Source organism: Panthera onca, chromosome B1, assembly GCF_046562875.1.
Source record: "Panthera onca isolate mPanOnc1 chromosome B1, mPanOnc1 haplotype 2, whole genome shotgun sequence".
Taxonomy (NCBI): Eukaryota; Metazoa; Chordata; class Mammalia; order Carnivora; family Felidae; genus Panthera; species Panthera onca.
In genome coordinates this window covers 90,769,039-90,781,660 of record NC_138342.1, presented here as the reverse complement: position 1 = coordinate 90,781,660, position 12,622 = coordinate 90,769,039, and positions in this window count along the sequence as shown.

Here is a 12,622-nt window from a genome sequence, read left to right as displayed (position 1 = left end):
ACAGGTTAGGGTTTTCAGACTTAGAAAACACAGCCAACAGTGTTTAGGAAGCATTGTCATAACTGATGTGAGGCGGAAATCAGACAACTCAACAGGGGGCAAACTCAGCCCAGGCTGTTGGTCTTTGCATCAGATCTTCAAACCTGTCATTAATGGAACATTTCAAGAAGAGCTGGGAATGACCAACAACACTGTAATGCGATACCTAAATACATAGCTGCCAATGCCAATATATGCATATGTATACACATAGAAAATTTTTGGAAGAATATGATCAAGCCATTACTGTTATTTTTGGAGGAATGAGATGAGAGGGAGCGTCCGTTTCAAGTCTAGATGTTATTGTGTTGTCTGAGAAATTTTAAAGCAAGCCTTAATTGGTCTTCTAATTAGCAAAACCCATAAAATCACTGTTGTTACCAATAGAAAGCTTTTCGTCTGGGAAACTTAAAGCTCTTTGTGCAGACCCAATAATCTCCCACCTCCATTAAATCTCTCTCCTGGAATCTACAGAGTCTTTCCATTTGGGGACCTCCTAGCCCCAGAGAGCATAGATTTTCTATTGCAGCAGCTCATTAGAGATGCTCAGAAAATCAACGTGAGGACTAGCTACAGAAGCCCTCCCAGCACCGTTTGATCTTTTCAGTGGCAAATGTGTCATTTGTAACACGATGGTCCAGTTCTTATGCAGGGCTAAAATAGAGCCACTCTGAGATGCTTTTGAGACTCCCTGAACTCCAACTAACTACGAATCTTTGTCCCAAATGATGTATCAGTTCTGCTGTATCCCTGGGGACATCATTTCCACTTGCTTGGTAAATAATTAGCCCGGCTGCCTTTGGCTGTAGAAAGGATTATAAATATTTTAAGCACTGCAAGTGACTGAAACTGTTTTTATTTGATTTCGTCTATGCCTGCAATGCTTTGGGTGAAAACTTACCTCTAAGTATGAAGCATCCTTGGGCAGATAAATGTTTTAGGTGTGAGAATAATAAGGTATTTTTTAGGTTGCTATAGTCAGTGGGCATTCAGAAACAAGCTATAATTAGCTGGTAGTTAGAACCTTTCTAATTTTAATTCGTACCCATCATTTTTTCTCGTGAGAAAGCGAATGACCTTCTTTCCCAAAAAGATTTTTTATGCTTATAGGATTTTTTTAAAAAAAATAGACTTTAAATATGTTAATATCCAAAATATATAAAGAACTTATACAACTCAATAAGCAAACCAAAACAAAACAAAAAAAAAAAAAAACCCAAAACCCAAAACTAAAAAACCCGTCAAAACACTCTGATTACAAAATCGGTGGGGTATCTGAACAGACCTTTTTTTCTAAAGAAGATACACGGAGGGCCAACAGGTATATGAAAAGGTGCTCAGAGTCACTAATCATCAGGGAAATGCAAATCAAAACATCAGGGAAATGCAAAATTGATGGGTGTCTGGGTGTCTCAACTGGTTGAGCCTTTGACTTCAGCTCTGGTCATGATCTTATGGTTTGTGAGTTCAAGTTTTGCAACGGGCTTGCTGCTGTCAGGGTGAAGCCCACTTCAGATCTTCTGTTCCCCTTTCTCTCTGTCCCTCCCCCACTCACGTTCTCTCTCTCTCAAAAACAGATAAAACGTTAAAAAAAAAAACTACATTGAGATATCATCTCACACCTGTTGGAATGACTTCTATCAAAAAGACAAGAAATAACAAGTGTTAGTGAAAATGGAAAGAAAAGGGAACCCTCATATATTGTTTGTGGGAACATAAATTGGTGTAGCCACTATGGAAAACAGTATGGAGTTTCCTCAAAAAATTAAAAATAGAGGGGTGTCTGGGCGGATCAGTTGATTAAGTGTCTGACTTCAGCTCAGGTCGTGATCTCATGGCTCGTGGGTTTGAGCCCCGCATCGGGCTCTGTGCAGACAACTCAGAGCCTGGAGCTTGCTTCAAATTCTGTGTTTCCTCCCTTTCTCTCTGCACCTCCCTGGCTCACACTCTGTCTCTGTCTCTCTCTCTGAAAAACACATAAACATTAAAAAAATTTTTTTAAATTAAAAGTAGCACTACCATATGATTCAACAATTCCACATAGGATATTTATCCTGAAGAAAATGACAACACTAACTCAAAAAGATATGCACCCCCATTTTCATTTATAATAACCAAGACATGGAAACAACTGATGTGCACTGATATATAAATGGATAAAGAATGTATATATATATATACACATATATACATTTATATATATACATATATACATTTATACATGTATACATATATTTCTATGTATATATATACATTTATACATGTATACATATATATACATATATATGTATATACACATATACATTTATACATTGTATATATATACATATATATACACATATATACATATGTATACATATATACATGTATACATATATACACATATATGTATACATATATATACATATATATGTATATACACATATACATTTATACATTGTATATATATACATATATATATACACATATATACATATGTATACATATATACATGTATACATATATACACGTATATGTATACATATATACATATACATACATATATACATATATGTATACGTATATACATATATACATATACATGTATATATGTATACATATATATACATATATACATATGTATACATATATACATGTATACATATATAAATATATACATTTATACATTTATACATTGTATATATATACATATATACAATTATACATGTATACATATATACATTTATACATTGTATATATATACATATATACAATTATACATGTATACATATATACATTTATACATGTATACATATATACATTTATACATATACATATATATAAAACATGTAATGGATAATTACTTATTATATACAAAATGGAATATCATTCATAAAAAAGAAGGAAATTCTGTCATTTGCAATAATATGGATGGACCTTGAAGACATTATGCTAAATCAAATAAAAAGATAAATGCCATATGATCTCATTTGTAGTGGAATCAAAAACAAAAACAAAAACAAAAACAAACAAATTGAACTCATAAGTACAGAGAACAGATTGGTAGTTGCAGGTGGGGGCGGGGAGGTTGAGCGAAATGGATGAAGGTGGTCAAAAGGTACAACTTCTAGTTATAAACTAACTCCTGGGGATGTAATGTGCAGCATGGTGACTATAGTTATTAACAACGTATTGCGTATTCGAAAGTAGCTGAGAGAGTAGATCTTAAAAGTTCTCATCACAAGAAAAAAACATTTATAACTATGTGTGATAAGGGTGTTAACTAGCACCGTGGTGATCACTTTGCAATATATACACATATTGAATAAAAAATAGACTTTTTTTAGAGCAGTTTTAGGTTCACAGCAAAGTTGAGTGGAAAGTACAGTTTTCATAAACCTCCTTTCCCCCACATCCTCCTCGAAAGTGGTCCATTTGTTACCATTGATGAACCTACATTGACCCATCATTATCACCCAAAGTTTATAGTTTACATGAGGGTTCACTCTCGGTGTTGTACATTTTATAGGTTTGAACAAATGTATAACAACATGTGTGCGTCATATGGTATCATACAGAATATTTCCTCTGCCCTAACAATCTTTGAGCTCCGCCTATTCATCCCTCCCTCCACACTAACCTCTGGCAACCACTGATCTCCATTTTTCTTTTCCAGAATGTCATATAGCTGTAATTCTTATAGACATTTTAAAATTATTTCTCTCACAGTAAGTTAAAAGAATATAAAAGTTGCCATTAATATAATTGGTTGTAATCTTTCCAGTGAATTCTTTGTGGTTGCTATAAAAACCCAATGTCTTATTTTGACTATGTCTGCATCTAGCCAGTGGTACAGGAACAACCCAGTGAGAACCACTGCCTTAACCCAGGCAGGCAGGAGTCAGGAGAAGAGGGCTGGTGTGCTGGGGTGGTCCACCCAATGCCCTGCCGAGTATTTGTTCTCAGCTCTTTCAGTGTGACTTCTGATGAAAATAGTAACATGTGCCTATTGATTCACAAAGAAAAACACAACAATGGTGTACAAAGTAGATGTTGTCCATGCTTTTATCCCCCACTGTTATCTTTACATATTATAAATGAGCTCATACTATACTTTGTATTTGACAACATGCTGATTTTCTTAAACAGTAGATCATGGGGAGCTTTCATGTCAATTCATAAAGATCTCATTTTTAAAAGCTACACAAAAATTTCTTTAGCCAGTTTGCCATTGATGGCTACCTGGGTTATTTGTAACCATTTGGTATGGAACACTAGCAATGAAGATATATATGTCTCTTTTCACATGTGCTTGATTATTTCCTCAGATAAATTCTTAGAAGTTAAATTGCTGGGTCAGAAGGTAAACATGTTTAAAATTTTGGTACGTATTACCAAACTATACTCTCATCAAAAGCATATGAGAATACACTCTTCTTACATCCAAGTCAAGAGAAAGAGCATTAATCTTTCACTTTTGCCAATGTGTTAGCTAAAAAGGATTTGTTATTTCTTTATGGACATATTAATGAAGTTGAATTTTTATGTCGATGTTGGCTTCATGGGTGTATTTAGTTTGTGAAAATTCATCAAGTTGTATGACATGTGCACTTTTGGGGGGGTGAGTATTATGTCTTGGCTTATTGAGCAAGGGGATGATTTCTTGTGTTATCTGTTAGGCTACTTAGGGCTTCAGGTAACAGAAAAGCCCAAATGAAATATGTGCTCCTTTTTATAACACAAATCCTATAGCTAGGGCGCTACAGGGTTGTTTCATTCAGCAGGTCAGTGCATCATCAGTCAGCCTCAGTACTTTGGCTTAGTTTCCCTTATGGATGTGAGATGGTGACAGCAACTCCAGGCCTCACTAGCAAATGCCACAGTATCTAGTGGGAGGAGAGAGACTGTCTATCATTGTGGAAAATCTTTTTTCAGACACTTCCCTTCTTCCCCAAAGGCTTGCTCTCACATCTAATTGATCAACATTCCACTTATGTCCACATGTTAGTCCGTCAATGGCGAGAGGAATAAGAATGCCATGACTGGTCTAAGGGAGTAATGATTCACTCCCAATGGCTAGGGCTGAGACCTACCTTCCTGAAGTTCACAGCTGGTGGAGGAAATCCGCAGGGTTTGCTGGAGGTGGAGCATGTTTAGGGAAGCAATGGGAGAGGATATGGGACAGGTAGGGAGGACAGACCTGGGGGCCAGTTAAGATGGATCTGAAGGGAAGTAGAGAGTGAGAGAGCTGTTAGAAAGCCGCTTTATAGTCTACATAAAAGATGGTGAAAGTCAATATTTATTGAGGCCTGCTCTGTGCCAGATAATGTGCTAAGTGCTTGGGGATACAGTGACTACAAAAGCAGACTTTATGGATACTGCAGTCCAGCAACTTCGCTCAAGGACGTTATGATTCTGTTGCATTAATAGGCATAAGAATAACAATGATGGCTAATAGTTACTGAGAGCTTACTACCTCCGGGGCACTGTTTTCAGTAGCTTATCTACCTATTAACTTGATTAGCCCTCACAATAACTTTCAGAATTAGATACTATTATCCTTATTTTAAAGGTGAGGAGAGGGGCACCTGGGTAGCTTAGTCAGTTACTCCACCGACTCCTGGTTTCAGCTCAGGTCATGACCTCTCGGTTTCATGGGTTTGAGCCGGGCATCTGGCTCTATGCTGGCAGTTGCTGACAATGCTTAGGATTCTCTGTCTCCCTCTCTCTCTCTCTCTCTGCCCTTCCGCCACTCATGCTGTCCCTGTCCCTCTCAAAATAAATAAATAAACTTAAAATTAAAAAAGAAAATTGAAGGTGAGGAGACTGAAGTGCAAAGAGGTGAAGTAATTTGCCCTAGGTCAAGGGGCCAGTAAATAGGGGAGACAGGAATGGAGCCCAGGCAGTGGGGACGTCAGAGTCCATGCTTTTAACCATTCACTATGCTGCCCATAAAACCGACACTTCAGGAGTTAGGATGTTAGTAATATGGACAGTGAGCTGGAGAGGAAGCAGTAGGAATAGAAGAGGGAGTAGCTATGATTATATTCATATCTGACAATTATTGAGCACTCAACCACCTAACAGAACTGGGTCAAGTGCTGGTTATACATGATCTCACTGAATTCTCACAACTCTGTAATATAGGCGTTATTCCGCAAGTACTGAAGCTGAGGGCTTCGAGATGTCAAGTCATTTGCCAAACAAAAGTCATTATTGTATTTGAACCTGGGGTCCTTAAGACTCCATAGCCTGTGGACTCAGTTAACCCCATGATGCTGATTATGAATAGGAAATGGGGAATTCTGAAATGTGTTCTAATGCCCCCCACCCTTTTAACTGAAGAACTCTAAGGAAATAAAATTTTAAGTATACTGTTGTGCTTTGGCTGGTCTGAGTTGGCCTTCACAAATGCCGCGGTCTTGATCGAATACTTTAGGATACCTCAATTTATTGTTTTCTTGAAGGAACTCAAATCCAGGATATAGAAACTTTTTCCAAGCATCTTTTTCATGAAAAAGTCACGTATCTTAAAATTTTATTACACATTTGTAGTTTTTTGGTAATACTTAGGGTATATAATAGGCACCTTAAATTTACCAGTGTTTCTAGATGAATGCAGAGTAGTTTGAATTTGTATAACCAACCAGCCAAACCATTGCTGGCTATTCTCACAAACCAGGAGCCCCACCCCACCCCACCCCCACTCAACCATACTGCCTTGCAGAGTTAGGGAGCAACAATTACCCAGAGAGTTTTTCCCTTTTTTTTTTTTCTTCTGTTTCCAGAGAGATTCCCTCAAGCCCTTGTCCAGATGTTAATGTGTCACATGTGGCGTTGGAGTCTTGACTTTTCAAATCTTCTTTTCTTTAGTAGAATGACTGGGTGGAGCAAAGGAAATTGTTAAGGGGTATTATGGTTTCTTTCTCTTCTAAGCTGAGTTGAATCCAGCCAATATCATCAGTGACCAAAGTCACTGCCATCTGTCAGTTGTGGGTGGCCCAAACCAGCGGTCTCCTTCTGCTCCCAATGGACAGGTAACTTGCGTTCATAAAACCAATGCATCACATCTGGAACTTATTGGCAGACTCAAAGGGAATCCAAAAATGAAATCAGTCACAGAGATAGAATGCCCTGCTTTTTCTTGGAGCTGGTATCTGTTGGGTTCAGGCTTGTGGCATATGGGCAGAACAGCTCAAGAAAGTTTTCCAATGGTATAGGCCAACTGAACATACTTTTCTGAAGCACAACCTTCTACCAAAAATGGAAAGGGGAAAATAAAGCCCCAAACCAAACACACCCAAACCAACTTACTCCTCTGGCGTGCCACATAAAATAAAATTGCCTGTCATGACGATATTTGACTTTAAATTGTTGCCAGTTCTAAGAAAAAAAGGTAGGGTTAGCCGCTTGAGAGATAATCGGCATTCTAATAAAGTACCCGGGGCTAACACTATAATTAGTAAACACAGGTGGTACAACTTCTTGCTTCCTCTTCCTTAGATATATTAGAGATTATCAGGGGAAAAAGAATGACAGGATGGGGGAAAAAATAGAAAACATGTAAGGAAATAACTTTATAAATAGAATATAGTATAGTTTTGCATCAGAATGATAAAAATAGATGCACATCTCTTTAAATATTTTATTTTTGCAGTATTTTGGGCGCATAGAAGTATATCATTTTATTCATCACACTCTTAGAATTTACCCAGCACTGTTCCTCATGAGCACTCCAGATAGCAGTATATATTCCATTTCAAACACAAACCATGGCTGCTTTTATTAAAATATCATAGAAATAGTTAAGGGTTTGGGTGAGTGAAAGAAACGGGCAAAATATATCTGAAAAATAATCAGGAGTCCCTGGAGAGTTTGAACAGGTAGAAATTGTGGAAGGACTGTTTATCCTGCAGTGGGCCAGGGGCCTACGTACACACATGGTTTGGTATGTATGTGCATACATAGAGTGACGTCCGCGTGGGGTAGTGGGAAATTGATGAGCTCCAGTCTCACACAGCCCTCAATTTAACTCCTGGCTCTAGTACGTACCAGCAATGTGACTTTGGGCAAGTCACTTAAACTTCCAGAGCCTTAGTTTCCTCATCTATGAAATGAGAGTTGTTAACACCTTCCTGGTAGGCTATTTGTGACGATTAGATATGATAATGGCATTAAAGCACACAGGGCCTAACTGATGCTCTGATAATGATTTTCATTTCCTCTCCTTTCTCTGGCAGTATAGGGGTGGAGGGCTGCTGTTACTCATGTTAACATGGGTTTCTCAGAGAAAGTGGGACTTGGTGGAGTGGAATCTGGTCTCTTCTGCCTTCTACTGCATTTTCCCTCTCTCTCTCTCTCTCTTTTTTTCTTCTAATGGTAAGATGATGATACAGTCCTCATGGGAGAGCTGATTCATTTTCAGTGTTTCTTTTCCCTAGCCAAGAGGAAAGCCTACAGTATTCACCTTTGGTGAAGAAACGTTTTCCTGTTATCCCAAAGAGATTCTTAGTTATCTTAGTTATCCCAAAGAGATTCAGAATCACCCTAACTCTGTCTCCAAACTACCAATTGTGTTTGTCCAGATTGGGAGAGTTCCCTTCCTTCCATGTGATCACATTGTGCCATCATGGACTCCTCAGTGTGTATGAGTTTTTCAAGGTATGGGTGAGTCTATTTGTTTTATACCTTTTGTAATGCCAGCTGCATAGCTGAGCATCTGGGAAGCAGTTGATAAATTCTGAATAAGCAAGTGAATGAATTAATGAATACCTTTAGAAGAGTATTTCTTCACTTTTTGAAGCCCATGCTACCTTGTGATCAATGCCTCTCACCCCCCAAATATGATATTCCTTAGAAGAATCCTACCCCAAAGGCAATGAACTGTATTTTCTGCATATCCCACCAGTTAAAACCTTGTTGGGCTTCCGTTTTTCTATCCCCTACCCCTGAATTATGCATTAGGAAAACAAAACAAAACAAAATTATTGCACCTAGCCTTCTTCTGCCTAAGGTTATGATATTTACTCCATGGGCACCATTTTAGATCAGAGGCCCCAGAAAGAGAGGGGTCTGCCTATTCAAACATCTGCCATGCATAAGGTATGTTAGGTACTAAATAAGTGCTTTTGATAATGACACAAATGACAGCTTTGGAGCAGCTTTGGTGCCCTACCATCACCAATTACATGTAGCAGTTCAAAACTGGATTTAAATGCAGACCTCCCAAGAAGGGTCCCAGTAGCCTGGTCCGAGATGGAATGCATGGTATTCTTCAACCTCTCTTCCTTAAAATCTGTCCAGCTTATGCCCTTTCATGTGCTTTTGAAGTAGAAAAGAATCGTGTCCCCTACAAAACCTTTTCCTGACTCAGGCTTTTAATATTACTAATGAAGACTGAATGGCTGGGGTTTTAATGTTTTTAATGCTTTCAGCTTGAATATAGGAGTCTCAGAGCTGAATGTTTGGCCCATGGTGTCTCAAGGCCTGCCTATACTTTTTGTGTGCATGATTATAAAATGAAAAACAAGGAAAGTGGCGTGTAATTTTATAGCAACCAAACACATGGTTTTTCCCTTTCCTTTGGGAAGAAAATTCCTTCCTGTAGAAGCTAAGGTTATGCCCCTGCTTGTGAAGCCCAAGGAGGGACACTTTGATGTGAAAGAGGATCCTGGTAGAGTAACGGATACAGAAACCAGTGTGGGAATAGGAGGAGCCTCCAGAAACAGGAAAAGGCATTGTCCCAAGGAGGGGTTATTTCATCCCTCTCTGTCGTCATTCGGGCTGTCTGGTTTATTTCCTCCCCCAGGTTGGTGTGAGCTGGAAGGAGAGTCCTTTGTTAATGAGGTCAAGAACAAGACTGCCCATTTTGTGAGGTGGTTAGGCTGAACTTTCAGATTTCAGATTTTATGAACAGTGACCAAGAACAAAATTAATTTGGGCTTCATCTAAGCAGTGTCAAAGCAACTGGCTAGGAAGTGAAAACTCCAATCATTTGGTGTGGCTAAATGACATCAAACAACTTGGTTGGATTGATTTTTCAAGGAAATGCTTCAGTTGGCCAACAGTTTGGGCATTATGTAGGTGTAAGACTGAAATTTTGCCCGTAGCTAAGTTCCCTGAAACCAAACATTCGGTAAAATAAAAAGAATTTTATTTTAAGAGTTTTATATCACAAATGAATAGCTGCTGATCAGAAGCACGGATATACACAAAGGAATGCTCAGAGCTGGGAACATTCATGAATTTGTTATCTGGAATGACATTGTGGGCTCCATCTTTCTCCGGGACTTTCTTAGCACACACCAGGTTGAACCCTGCAACTCCCTTTGAGAACGGTGATGTGCAGGTCCTGGCAGGATCTTCAGCCAGACCTTCGTCATCTGGGAACAGTATGGGAAAGAGTGGCCAAGGCCAGTTCCATCTGGCACAGGTCCAAGGCCTCTGGCCACATTGTTTTCACTATACTTAGCAATGAACCTTTTCAGAGTACTTGGGAATGCTTTGCATTTATTAGTTTTCACACCAGTCTACCTCTTAGAGTCACTGTAACATTTTAGAAACCAACGAGCTAATGATCAAGAGGCTTAAGGGACTTGCATATCATCACCCAGAAAATGAGTGTTAGAGACAGATTAGGCTGCACAGATATGCGTGATGCTCTAATGGCTGCATAGTTCACAGAGAACATCGGCCTCTACTCTTAGGACCAAAGGGAATTGATTTTCTTCTCTAAGATCTTGTAGGAATCTCTCCTCTTGGGGCACAGAAAGCCCCAGCCAACCGTACCTCAGGACATGAACTTGATATGAACTGCTAGAGGCCCTCTTTGAGCTGAGTTGGGCTCAACCCAGCTCTTTGTTCCAGGTCACACACAAAGACCCATGAGGGTTTGAGAGGAGCAGGATTTTTTTTCTAATCTGGAATATTAGTACTTAAAAACAAAATCAAGATGCCTTAGGGAACATAAGCTGATCTTATAAAGCCACTCAATTTGGTATGGCAAAGGCACAAGATACTCTCCATGTACAAGGCCCAAAGATGAATAAAAATAGTCCTGACTACAGGAGTTCACAGCCTCCTGATGCAGACAAATAGATATACCACAAGGCAGACTATGTAATTGCTACAGTGGAAGAAGAAACAAAATGTTAGCAGTGTCCAGAAGGGGAAGGAGACGTTGATTCTGACCGGGGAAGTCTGGAAGGTTTTTCAGAGATGACAATTACACTGGACATGGACAAGTCAGCTTTGCAGAAACAGAAGTTACGCCTGAGGTCCAGAGCAGTATTACTTGCCCAAGATCAGAATCGGTTCTGTAGTCATCCTTGCAAACTACTTCAGAACCATCTTCCAAATGCTAGAGGGAGACATGGTGTATTGTGAAGCTGAGATCATTTTACTTTCAGCTCCATCTTGCTCAAAAACCCTGGGATGAGGCAGTGGCAGAAATGACCCATTTTCCTCATTTTGGATAATTTTGTATTTAAATTCTCACTATTGGAGACTTTGACAATAAAGAGATTTATCCAGAACTTTTGCATCAGTTTTAAGAAGGACTTCTATTCAGAAGAAAATGTTCAAATGGATCAACCGTGCATTGCAATCCATTTATATTTCCTCTAAGTGGTGTTTCCTGAAATATTTGCTAATTATTTTATTATTTTAGCCAAGATCCAATCCCCTTTTTTTCCTACTTATTTAAGTCAGGGCCAAATGAAGAGATAAGGCCAAATCTATTGTGTCTATGGAAATAGATTAGGAGGTTATAAACATAGGATTAGTGTTGACTCTAGTATTAAGCAGGAGAAACTGGTCATAATGTGTGACAATGAGTTTTCTTCACATGCAGAAATAGCACACTTGTCAAAGCCCTCGGGTTTTACACTGAGAGAGGCTTTATGAATACTTTCTATTAATATCTCCCTTTTAAAAGTGATTTTCTGAGAAACACAACGCAAAAAAAAACCAACCACTTCTGGTTGGACAGATAGAACTGTGCTTTGTTTTCAGGTATCTGCTTGTGTGGAAGTTTCAACCAATACATGTAGCTCAAACTTCTGGAGAAAATACTGGGTACATGTGAATCTGACAATGAAAATATATATTTGATTTTGTCTATAAAGCTTATTATGTCACCTGATTATACACAGCATTGTGTACAGTGTTTATCTGGCTGAGATGCTATAGTCAGCCTAAGTCATTCATTTGATTAATCATTATTGAGCACATTCAATGTGTCAAGAATTGTACCACAAGCTGGGTGGGTGAGTCAGGTGTGGTCCTTGCTCCAAAGAGGCTTGGAGTCTTACAGGGTAGACAAACAATAAACCTACAAACAAATCAACATTCATAGAGTGTGATGAATACTGTATTTTATTGAATAGAGACGCCACTGGTTTTAAGATACATCACTTGTGTAACCATTCAGAAAGAAAGACCGTGGCCAATTAAACTTGATTTATTCCAGTTTTATAGATGTTAAAACGTGGGGGGAAATGTGTATGTTAGAAGCACGGAAATGCAGTACTCTCGAGGAAAAAAAGGTATGATAGACTGTCACTGAGGATCTCTAAATAGGGGTGAGCTCTCTGATGAGACACAT